We start from the raw sequence: 10,000 nt of genomic DNA on the forward strand, positions 1-10,000 counted from the left end.
GATTCAGAAACTCTTTTTCTCTCCCGATTCAGAAACTCCCTCAACAACTGCCTTTTCGGCGAGCGAACGCGGCCCTTTATAGCCCCCGGGGCTTCGCTCCTTCACCTTCGACCCTTCACCTCTGGCTGGCTCCCCATTGGACAGAGGAAAAGTGGGCGTGAATGATTCTTGATCCGATTTCTCGGAAAGGCTGGTGTTTTTGCACCCGCTGCTCGGTGCGCGCCCTGTACGAGTCCAGGATCGGTGCCCACAAGCGGCGCGGGAATGGCGGTGATGCGATGGTTGCGAGAGCGAGATGTGACGGCAAGGGTCGTGGCTGTTGTGAAGCGGCGTTGCGGTTGGTGGTTGTTGTGTGATGGCTGTTGAGACGTGGTTGGTGGTGGTTGTGGTGGTAGTAATGGCGGCTGGTCCAAAATAAAGATAGTAAAAGAAAAACGGCTATCTAAAAGGGTCGCAGCCCGAATGAATGACATTTATTCCCTCTAAACAACGGGTTTGGGCGTAACTACACATATACTTACAGATATATCTCACCTACGGGACCTGAATGGTGGTTTGCAAATTTCGTCAACCACAACAAAAATATATATATATATATATATATATATATATATATATATATATATATATATATATATATATATATATATATAATGTGTATGTATATACATACATGTACATATATATATATATATATATATATATATATATATAATGTGTATGTATATACATACATGTACATATATATATATATATATATACATACATGTACATATATATATATGTGTATGTATATACATACATGTACATATATATATATATATATATATATATATATATATATATATATATATATATGTATGTATATACATACATATACATATATATATATATATATATATATATATATATATATATGTATGTATATACATACATGTACATATATATATATGTGTATGTATATACATACATGTACATATATATATATATATATGTGTATGTATATACATACATGTACATATATATATATATATATATATATATATATATGTACATATACATACATATACATATATATGTACACATTGTTGTAGAGCCGGGTATCGGCTGCGAGCACGACCGCAAGGTGGAGCAGTTGGGTCGACTCTACCGAACACATGGAATCTAGATCGTACCTTGCGGAAAACTCTGAGGGTACGGGTCCCTTACCAGACCGTGAATCGTCAATAATTCCACCACGTAGTACAGGGTTATTTGCCAATCTTCAAAATACCTAGAGATCCACATGGCGAGTTGCCGAGCATAACACATGGCGAGTTATGCATAGCGCGGCAGCGTATCACCGACGATCACGTGGCGTAGGCTATTAATAGGCTGCGGCTCGACAATTCAAGTCATAACCGCACTAGACATCGAAGTGTGAAGCCGCTGTCACACCTTGACGTTTTAGCCAGCGTATGCCGACGTATGAAAAATTTGCTGAACCAAGCTGGCACACGTCAAATACGTTATGGGTAAGTTTTGAATACGTTAAGAGCACGCTGGCATACGTCGTAGTACGCTGGCATACGTCGTCGTACGTCGAGAAATTTTCAGCATGTTGAAAATTTATCGACGTACTCGGCGTATGACACACGTTCTGCATATGCTGGCATAAGTTGTAGGCACGTTACACGATCGTTGACACACGTCGACACACGTTACTTGTACGTTACTCATATGTTGAAACGCGTCGACTTAATGGTTAGCATCAGTGTTCCAGACTCCCTGTTTTTTTTTGTTTGTTTTTTTTTTTTTCTTCTTCTTTTCGGTATGACGGTGATGTTGACACTTCGATTTCTAGTGCGGTTATGATTTGAATCGTTGAGCGGCAGCCTATTCATTATATTATATCATAACCGCACTAGAAATCGAAGTGTCAACATCACCGTTACGCCGAGAAAAAAAAACAAAACCAGGGAGTCTGGAACACTGATGCTAACCATCACCATGACGTGTTTCGACGTATGAGTAACGCACAAGTAACGTGTGTCGACGCGTGTCAACGATCGCGTAACGTGCCTACAACACGTTACTCATAGGTTAGAAATAAGTTTCGGGTACGTTAAACATTACCTCGACGTGTTTCGACTTATGAGTAACTTACAAGTAATGTGTGTCGACGTGTGTCAACGATCGCGTAACGTGCCTACAACTTATGGCCAAGCGTATGCGGAACGTGTGAGTCATATGCTGGCATACGTCGAAAAATTTAAAGCATGGAAAATTTGTTTAACACCTCGGCGTACTACGACGTATGCCAGCATACAAAGACGTATGCCAGCGTACTCCGAAAAAAGCCAGTGTACTACGACGTATGCCAGCGTGCTCTTAATGTATACAAACTTACCCATAATGTATTCGACATGTGCCAGCGTTTAAGCCAAATTTTGCATACGTCAGGCATACGCTGGCTAAATCGTCAAGGTGTGACAGGGCCTTTACCGATATAACTGTTTTATAGGATCTGTATGTTGAGTGCTCACTGCTCATGGCTTCCAGATTCGTAACAATATATATATATATATATACATATATCTTCTTCTTCTTTCGGCTGCTCCCTTTCGGGGTCGCCACAGTGGATCATCCGTATGATCCGCATAGTGATTTGGCACATGTTTTACGCCGGATGCCCTTCCTGACGCAACCCTGGTCGCCTCTTACGACACAGGGATATGGTACACCTATTTTAACCGGGGTATACACCGGCCCAGTATACTGGTACTCATTTCGCCGACCTCAGAAGGATGACAGGCTGAGTCAACCCCCTGGCGTATTAATTCAGTGGCCCAACGGGGCTTGAACTCAGGACCTTTTGGATCCCAAGCCGCTGCCCCAACCACTGCGCCAACACCAGGCTTTTTTAACAAATATATATATATATATATATATATATATATATATATATATATATATATATATATATATATATATATATATATATATATGTTGGACTGTCAATGGAAGATGTGGAGGATAGAGCGAAATGGAGACGGATGATCCGCTGTGGCGACCCCTAACAGGAGCAGCCGAAAGAAGAATATATATATATATATATATATATATATATATATATATATATATATATATATATATATATATATATATATATATATATATATTGTTGCGGGGCCGGATGTCGGCCACGAGCATGACCGCGAGATGGAGCAGTAGCGTCTGCTCGACCGATCGCCCGGAATTTCGGTCGTCACTCCGGAGAATTCGGGAGCCAACGGGTCCTGACTGGACCGAAGATCGCCAACAGGTCACCCGCGTGGAATAGTGTGAATAGCCAAATTTCTATACGTATACCTATGTATCCACGCGGGGAATCGACTGGGGAAATTCACCCTCGACGGAACTCGTACAAAAACGAGCCGCTTAGCGCGCTCGTTCCGTGTGCGATTCCGAGTGGTTTAATCGCCAAGAACAGTCGGTCCAAAGTCCCCTGAGGGCCGTAACAGCTTTTACCAATTCTCAAACATGTAGCATGCTCAGCCAATGAAGGAATGGACACGAACTAGCTGAAACTTTCAACAAATGGGGATATTTATTGAAAAGTAATGGGGAAATGAAGGGAAAGCATGCGAGAAGCAGGGTTAAACCGATTATTACTATTATTGACGTAAATACAGGCAAAAACACTGATACATTTCACTACTTATCAGACGGCCCACGGACACACACGCACACACACACCCAAGTAATCGCCAAGAACCGTCGGTCCAAATGTCCCCCTATTACGGCAAACCAACGGCTTTCTAACTCCCAACACACGAAATGTTCAGTCAATGAGGGAATGGACGCAACGAGCAGGTTTACATTCACACGAGGACATTTGTTATAATAAAACACGTATGCAATTAAATAAGGCAAAACACGTCTGCAATTATACAAGCAACAAAAGCACGACAAAAGAACTACAACCGTCTACTTATGATGTACAGTCATTTACATTTAACAGCAGTTCCTACTTATTAGACGGGCCCACGGACACACGTACGCACACACACACAAGAAATGGTGGCTGAGGCCTTTAATCACGAGCTCCAGCTCGGAGGACAGGTGAGCTGAAACTCAGAGCTTGACTCGAACCTTTCCACCTCGTGTGGTCTTCAACTTGTCCGGACCCGGGCTCCAGCGAGAGCGAGCTGGATCCAATCGCCGCGACCCTTCCCGAGCTCCCGCGAATCCTGCCACACTTCTCAACACGTGCCGGTGAGATGAGGCGCCGATCCTTCCTGTCGATCGTCGCGTCCCCGAGGATCCAACTCCAAGAAGAGGCCGATGCGTCGCACCAAGCCGGGAAACAAAATGGAGAACAAAAAGCTCCACGAACCAAGAGGAAGAGGAAGAAGAGGAAGAAGCATCCACTCGCAGCTCGAGCCGAACAACCGGCTCGAGTTCCTTCCAAAACAAAGCAGCAGCCGAACCTCACTGAGCCAGCCGAAGCAAAAAGCTTCCAAAGACCTCAAACCAAGCAAGCCAAGCAAGACCCGACGGCTGAATGACTGCTCTCTCCAAAGCAAAAAAGCTTACTCCTCCCACGGGACTCAGCACACGAACTCTGCACACGGACTCAGAATGGGACTCTTCACGAACTCTGCCACGGGACTCCCATGGGACTCTTTTTTTGAACAAAGAAAAGATGTCCTCTTTATCCTTTGCACCCCTCCCCCACATCTGGCGTGACTCATGCCCTCATGATCCACCCCCCCGCTCAACCACGGGTGGGACGGAGTTGTTGACATCACCGCAGGGTTCTTCTTCCTCTTCGCAGAAGAGGCAAATAACGTTTCTTTCCCTAACTATTAAATCGATCCGCAGCGCATCCAATCGATTTCAAAACATTTAAACAATGGAAGGTGAGCTATCTAGTCTAGAAGCCAAAATCTGTAGCTAGCCTAGAAAATAGGTTCGCTGCTGATTTCATGTTAGAATGGTGCAACTGGTGTTTTTGAAGAGTCTAGGCATGACCAAGTCTAGTTCCACTTGTTGCCAAGTCTGCATCTGAATATTATGGCCGCCATGACAGCAATCAAAATGGCTGCCATCAGATTTAGTCTTTTTCTTACTGCAAATTGTACTAGCCAGAAATTTGTCATGATTGTGAAATACTATGTAATCTGATACGAGGAACACTATTTTGTGCTTTATTTTTGTACTGGATCACAACTTTTCACATAATTGACAACTTAAAGACGAAATTGAAAATGCACATACGAGCAACAAATGTGAAAAAGAAAATGTTTAGCACTATTGATGGAGATGGGTTTACAGTCAGTCAAAGGTTATTTCAACAGCTGTCAGATTCTTTCTAACACAAAATTACGTTGCTTTGCAGAAGAGAAAAGTGTTGTGAGAACACCCAAGTACAATTTTCAGAGCTATTGATCGGCTTGTACACTGAACGGGTTCCTACAAAGGGCTTTGCATCCACATGCTTTCGTGCAAGGCAGTCCATTCCGTGTACATTTGCACCGTCGAGTTGAGCATGACCCACGGCATTTGCATGTCATCAGTTCTACACAGTAAGCAGTAATAGGCTGTGCAGTCATGAGTCGCGGCTGAAATGTCTCGTTGCCATCTTTGACGACCTGTTCCCACCCACAGTTCTCAGGTGCAGGTAGATGTGGTTCAGATTCCAAGGCTCTTCTCCACACAAAAGTCTGGTAGTGCGCTCGCTTGATGTGTAGAATCAGAGCATCGCGAGTTGGAGGCAGATTCTCAATAGCTTTGGTCAGACTGAGAAACAGATCACATCTTACTCGCTGAATTGAGTTATCTTGGCCATGAGGGTCATAAAGCCTGCAGACAAATGACTCAGCATCTGCAATCACACTCTCATCAGGAATTTCCTCTTTGCCTAGGTTATTCAACAGGTGGGAGTTGTTTTGAAAGACAGCCCATGCAGAGCGCTTCGCAATTCCAGCAAACTGGCTTGTGCTGTCTGAACCTGTCACTGCATGAAATGCCAGAAGTGACTCCCTCTGCGAATCTGGAATATTGATGGAGTCAATGGGAATGTAGTGTTGCTTTTTGGGTGTCCCTGCATTCATCCATTCAGGAGGGGCACTGAGAACTTTGGAGCGGCCAGGTTTAATCTGAATGTCCATCACTGGCTCTTGTTCTCCCTTGCGTCTGAGGGCCACGCACTGACTTGCATGAAAAGTGCCAGACCCAGTCAGCGTCTCCTCAATTATGTCAATGTTGTCATTAGAATATCTCAAATATCCTGTGGTAGTTGGGATGTTGAGAAAGTTCCTTGGGATCATGACATTTCCATTATCTCGGAAGCATTGTATAACATCATTGGTAATTGCTGTGTCAATGCGCCTCACTGTATCATACCCAACTATGTGTGCAGCTGCATGAAAAAGATTGACAAGCTCTTTTGAGCGTGTAGCCTGGTGAAGAGCAAGGCCAAGGCCCAGGTGTTTGGGGGTCAGTTTTTTGCCTCCTGAAGCCACATGAATAATGTCTTGGCAGATGCTCAGAACTTTGTTCTTGGTATCTGTCTCATCCGCTTCTTCATTGTCTCCCAAGACGTGTCTGACTCCCAAGTATCTCTCCCTGGCTACTCCCTCTTACGGTATGACAGACCTGAGCCTCGTCCTGGTGGAGGTGTTGCTCTCTTCATCAAAGACTCTATTCCTCACTCTCCATGCACTGCTCTCACTCCCCCACACCCCCAGGAATACCTCTGGCTTCGGCTTCCCCTCCACTCCCACCTCATGTTTATATGTGTACTGTACCGTCCACCGAACAGTGATGACTCCATCTACACCTCACTATCCGAAAACATGGACCATCTTCTATCTTCTCATCCAAACTCTCTCTTCCTCTTATGTGGTGACTTCAATTGTCATCACGCCAGTTGGCTAGGTGTGGGTACCTCTCTCACCTGCCATGGCACCTCAGCAAAAGCTTTCTGCGACTCATTGGGACTGACTCAATCGGTCAACTTCCCGACCCGGATCTCAACCAATGGTACTCCATCTCTTCTGGATCTGATTTTGACAAATTTCCCTGACAATATCTGCTGCTCTTCCTTCGCTCCAATTGGTTCTTCTGACCACGTCCTTGTTAAAGTGGACATCTCTCTGGCTGTTATCAGAGAACCACCTCACCGCCGTCGAGTCTGGCATTTCACTCAAGCCGACTGGCAGGGTCTCCGAGCAGCCATCAAACTTACAGACTGGTCTCCTATCACTACTTTCTCAAACATCAACTCATCCTGGGAATTCTTTCAAAGAAACTTGCTCTCCCTCATGCACAGATTTATCCCCTCTCGTGTTCAGTTGTCTTACCCTTCCTCCCGCCCTTGGTTTACTGAAGCTTGTGGCGAGGCAGTTGTCCTGAAACAACTTGCCTTTGCCTCATGGAAAGCAAACCCAACTGAGGGCAATCTCAGTTCTTTCCACAAAGCTCGGAACAAGTGTGTATCTACCCTCAGGAGAGCCAGAAAACAACATCTTTCTCATCTCAAGTCTGAACTCTCAAACCTCTCTCCCTCCTCAAAATCCTGGTGGCGTTTAATCAAATCTGTTTTTGGTGTATGTTCCCCCTCCATCCCCTCCCTTACCTCAAATGGCCGCACTGCTGATTCCACACGTGATAAAGCTGAATGTCTAAACTCGGTGTTTGCAGCTAAATCTTGTGTCCTAAACCCATCACTATCTCTACCCACTTTATCCAGTCGCACCCAACTGTCCCTGGATTCTGTATCCTTTTCTCCTGACAAGGTGGAGAGCTTGCTTTCAAACCTCGAGTCAGATTCTGCAACCGGTCCAGACGGCATCAGCCCACGTGTCCTCAAAGCCTGCTCTTCTGCTCTTGCTCACCCTCTCTCTGTTCTATTCACCCTCTCATTTGCCCAAGGTCATCTGCCATCTGCTTGGAAATCTGCTAACATCACTGCCCTGCATAAAAAAGGTGCAAAAACAGATCCCTATAACTACAGACCAATCAGCCTTCTCCCAATCATCAGCAAGGTGATGGAATCCATCATCGCCTCAGATATGAAATCCTTCCTCTTCTCCAATGGCTTGATTTCCAATCATCAATTTGGTTTCAGACCAGGTCACTCTACCCTGGATATGCTGCTTCTGCTCTCCCATCAATGGATGGAGGTCCTCAATGCCAGACAGGAAATCCGAGCCGTATCCCTGGACATATCACGTGCTTTTGACACAGTCTGGCACCCTGCCCTACTCACCAAACTCTCTTCCCATGGTATTCAAGGCCATCTCCACTCATGGCTCGCAGACTTCCTCTCCTGTCGCAGTCAACGTGTGGCCCTAAATGGAGTTCTTTCATCCCCTCTTCCTGTGCAGGCCGGAGTTCCTCAAGGTAGCGTTCTGGGCCCTGTTCTTTTTCTGGTTTTCATCAATGATCTCTCGGACTCTCTGGAAAATCCTCTATTTCTCTTTGCCGACGACTCCACCCTCTGCCGTACCATCTGTCATCCCTCAGACCGGCAAGCAGCAGCTTCTTCACTCACTGCAGATCTGGATAAAATCACAAACTGGTCCAACACGTGGAACATGTCTTTCAATCCAGACAAATCTCACACTCTCACTATGTCTCTTCGAAAGGACCGTTTACAAAACCCCCCATCCACTTTCTCAACAATCCTCTGGAAGAAGTCTTTTCTTTCAAGCTTCTAGGTCTCACTATCTGCCATGACCTTTCCTGGGAAAGTCACATTTCCAACCTTGCCTCAAAAGCCAGTCGCCGACTGGGAATCCTCCGTCGTGCTAAGTCCTTCCTAGGCCCTCTTGAGCTCCTGACCACTTACAAAGCTTTTGTCCGTAGCCTGATGGAGTACTGCTCTCCCCTCTGGGCTGGTGCTCCTGCCTCCCACCTTTCTCGGCTTCACGCTGTCGAAACCAGGGCATTTAAGATCATCCGCATCTCCCGCAATGAAGCTGAGTCTTTGGGCCTCTCACTCAATCACCGCAGGTTGGTCAGTGGTCTTTCTGTCTTCTACCGACTCCTCTCCAGCCTTGCCCCCCCTGCTCTCTCTGCGATTTGTCCCCACCACATTTCCACAGGGCGCTCAAGGTCCGCCAACAACCCCCTTCTGGTAAAACTACCAAAATCACGAATCACTGCTCATCTTCACTCTTTCATTCCTCTTTTTTCCCGCCTTTGGAATAAACTTCCTCACTCTATTCTTTCCCATTCTTCCCTCCAGGCTTTCAAAACAGCTGTTCACCACCACCTCTTATCTTCCCCCATCCAAATCCTCGATCTTTTCTACCCCCGATAATCCACCCAAGCCCACTTCCTTCATTTCTCCTACTTTCCTTCCTGAAAGTCCCTGAAATGTCCATCTTCTCTTCGCCATGTTCCCCGTCCCATCCCCATCCCTCTCCCTTCCACAGTTCACCTAATGTGTCTGTTCCCCACTGTTTTGTCCCTTCCACTCCCGCCCCTCTTGTCTCATGCCTCCTTGCTGTGAGTTGTGTGTTAGCTCTCATACGAGCCTCGACCAAGGTATACAAAAAAAAAAAAACACTTGAGGTGATATTTACCTTCAGCTGCCATCAAGTCTGAAACACCTGCAAACCTGTGACGCATGGTGGGGTCAAATTGGGCCAAACTAAGCATCCTGGATGATGTGTGATCAAATTCAACATTTGTCAGGACACCAGCTTTTCCAGGAATGTCAGTCTGGCAGAAAGCGCATTTTGACCAATCCATAGCGCTGTGCGCGGATCTTAGTGACTTTGGGACATGGTATTTCTCTGAGGAACCTGATGTTGTGGGTATCTCTTCTGCGTAAGTCACAGATTGTGGCTGAATCCTTGACTTCAGTCTGTCTATTTTTTGTGCGTGAGTAAAGTCACTATAGCAGAATTTGTGCCATTGAATCTTTTCAACGTGCTCCGGTACAGAATATTTTCTGATTCTTGAGAATGAGTCGACATATTTAGCGTCATTATATTTCTCTCTT

The 10,000-nt window shown here is 45.5% G+C and overlaps 1 protein-coding gene across 1 annotated transcript in view; it reads left to right on the forward strand.

Annotated features, from left to right (window-relative positions):
* GDF7 (growth differentiation factor 7) overlaps positions 1–10,000 on the forward strand; it is a 66,387-nt gene that overhangs the window by 20,005 nt on the left and 36,382 nt on the right. The window lies entirely within an intron of this gene.

This window comes from Eptatretus burgeri, chromosome 5 (assembly GCF_056783735.1).
Source record: "Eptatretus burgeri isolate ZD-2024b chromosome 5, Ebu_testis_v1, whole genome shotgun sequence".
Lineage (NCBI taxonomy): Eukaryota > Metazoa > Chordata > Myxini > Myxiniformes > Myxinidae > Eptatretus > Eptatretus burgeri.